The sequence below is a fragment of the Nanorana parkeri genome, unplaced genomic scaffold (assembly GCF_000935625.1).
Source record: "Nanorana parkeri isolate BGI_ZX_2015 unplaced genomic scaffold, ASM93562v1 scaffold1807, whole genome shotgun sequence".
In the NCBI taxonomy this organism is placed as follows: Eukaryota; Metazoa; Chordata; class Amphibia; order Anura; family Dicroglossidae; genus Nanorana; species Nanorana parkeri.
In genome coordinates this window covers 204,500-207,459 of record NW_017308075.1, presented here as the reverse complement: position 1 = coordinate 207,459, position 2,960 = coordinate 204,500, and the positions used below count along the sequence as shown (strand labels likewise).

Genomic DNA, 2,960 nt, shown 5'->3' with positions numbered 1-2,960 from the left:
CGGGCACTGTTTAATGACGCGTTGCCAGGCTTCCTGCTTGGCCAGCTTCTCGACCAATCAGGAAGCCGGGCAAGGCGTCATCACACAGCACCCAAATGTCCATAGATCTTGTAGCACTCCTTACCTGAAATCCCAAGATATTGATGGGTGCTTGAAATGACCGCGGACAACTTTTGAATACAGATGTCATCAGCACGACGAGACTTTTAAGTCAGTGCAAATCCATTTATTAATAGATGCCACTCAGAATATCAAGCACTTTCGGGGCCACGCGGGGTCCCCTTCATCAGGCTCAGAGTAGACAAGCCTACTCTGAGTCTGATGAAGGGGACCCTGTGTGGCCCCGGAAGCGCTTGATGTTCTGAGTGGCATCTATTAATAAATGGATTTGCACTGACTTAAAAGTCTCGTCGTGCTGATGACATCTGTATTCAAAAGTTGTCACACAGCACCTGGCTCCTGATTGGCCAGAAAGCCGGCTCCATGTTCCCTCATCATCTGGGGACGAGGGAGCATGGAGATGGCTTCCCTGCTGATCGGGAAGCCGGGTGGCGAGTTTTTACACGCCGCCCAGCTTCCCGGCTAATAAGGAAGCCAGGTGGCGAGTCATTACACCGCCGCCTGGCTTCCTTCATGGGACTTCCGGTATCGGTATTCAGTATCGGCGAGTACCGAAAAACAATATCGTACTCAATACCAACAAAACGATATCGGTGCATCCTTATTAAAAACAGTCTGCCATCACTTTTCTATGACTTTATTAGAATAAAATAAAAGGATTCCGGTGTAAAGATTGGCACTTCCTGAGTTAGAAACTCAACCTGCTGGAAGGACTGACCCAACATCCACCCTCCCCCATCCACATACACAGCGTGAAAGCTTCTTTTTAATATTAAACACATGGGGGGGAATTTATCAAAACTGGAGCAGACAAAATCTGGAGCAGCTGTGCACGGCAATCAATCAGCTTCTCTCTTTCATTTTCAAATCTTAACTAAACAAACTGAAGAGAGAAGCCGATTGGTTTGCCGTGCACAGCTGCTCCACACATTTTGTCTGCTCCAGTGTTGGAAAAAATTCCCCCTCATTGTGATTCGTGACGATTCATCCAGCGAGAGCGCCAGATACAAACCTTGCGGGATCCGCGGCAGAGGTGAGTCGCCCGCTGTTATGGGCACCGTGGAAGCTGCCTAAAGAACCATAAAGAGTATGCAGTACTGGAATGGCAACCAGCAAAAAAACTGTTATTGATGTAAAAAGAATGATTTTGTATGATCACAAACATGATACATAGCCGAGGAGGGAAAATAAATCATTCTTTATTCATCAGTTTAAAAAAAATTGATGGTTGGCATTCTACTATGATATGCTTTTTATGCATGCCATTTACGTATGCTTTTTACGTATTTTCTTAACAAATGCCATTTACGTGTGCTCTTTACTCAAAATAAAAGCAAAGATTCAGCCTGCAGGAAGGACGGAACCAGCAGCCACTACCCCCGCCCCCCTCCTCCCCTCCACACACATATCTCCTACAATACCAGCATGAAAGCCTCTTCTTAATATTAAACACATTGAGATTCATGATGATACATCCATATCCAGTGATGGTGCCAGATACAAACATACGGGGGGGTCTGTGTCAGAGGTGGGCCGCCCACTGTTATGGGCACCGTGGAAGCTGCCTAAAGAAATAGAGTATACAGTACTGGAATGACAACCAGCAAAACATTTGTATTGATGTAAAAAGAATGATTATGTAAAACATGAGGACATAACGGAGAGAGGAAAAGAAAGCATTCCTTATACATCAATAAAAAAAGTTGATGGTTGGCATTCTACTATGGTATGCTCTTTATGTATGTTATTTACAAACTCTCATTATGCAAGGAGAACTATGAGGGGAGTGATTTTCACTCAGCCTCATAGTTCTAGCCGACCTGTGACAATGAAACTATCACACGTCGGCTCAATAGATCCGGAAGTGAGCGAACACATACCGCCGCTCGCTCACTTCTCGATCCTGTCCCTGCAGAGAGCCGTGACTGTCACTCACGTCTCCCTGCAGGGATCCCCTCCCCTGTCCGAATTCTCCAGCGCTGACTGGCAGAACTGACGGGGGAGGGGGCGGGCACAGCTGGGTGGATCTCAACAGTAATGTTGGTATCCGTCAGGCTGCGACGTCTCAGTATACTGCGAGTATACTGAGCTTAGGGTCATGGGAGGAGGTTAGTATACGTCCTCCCGTGACCCTTAGGAGAACTATGGGGAAAAACACTGACCCCATAGTTCTCCTTTAATTTATAGATCCCTATGTACAGTACATGGTATCAATAAATTGAGGAATCGGAAGTTCATGGTCTGAACCGCCCCACCACTTCACTTGAGGTGTGTGTTGGTTGCACCTGAGAGCACCGTCTTAAAAGGACTCGGGCACTTGACACTTTACTGTTTATTCAAGTTTTCTCCTTTTTTTTCTTTTCACTGATACATTTTTATTACTGTACAATACTTGCTGCCTCCGTGGGAAGCAATTTGCTGTACAATGCATTTTATACCACATTAAGGACTCTCATATTTATATCTCTTCTGTATCCGATGCTCATGTATCCATTGTGTAAATTATTTTATGCTCCTGTTGCCTTGTCCGTATGTATTCTTTAATGGAACTGCTATTTTCTTTCAGTTAAGTATTCCTTCTCATAAAGGGAAGAAAAAAAAAAGACAAAAATCTAAAAAATAAAACCTGACCGTACACACGGTAGCTGCTGAAACAGCTCCAACGTCTTGACATTTACATAAAGCTGCTGGAAATGGAGGAGCCCATTTTTTCGCTTATTTAGCTGTCGTTTACCAGCAGCGCAGACGTCTGCTGTACATAATTGTGGTAACCGGACTCAGGAGTGATTGACCGACTGACTTGTTAGCTTCAGAAAACAGCGACGCGACTTGGTTCCCCC

At 45.1% G+C, this 2,960-nt stretch overlaps 1 protein-coding gene across 1 annotated transcript in view; it reads left to right on the top strand.

The window, feature by feature from the left end:
• The window catches only part of LOC108799762 (parathyroid hormone/parathyroid hormone-related peptide receptor-like), a 34,796-nt gene that overhangs the window by 3,311 nt on the left and 28,525 nt on the right, over positions 1-2,960 (top strand). The gene's annotated exons all lie outside the window — the stretch shown is intronic.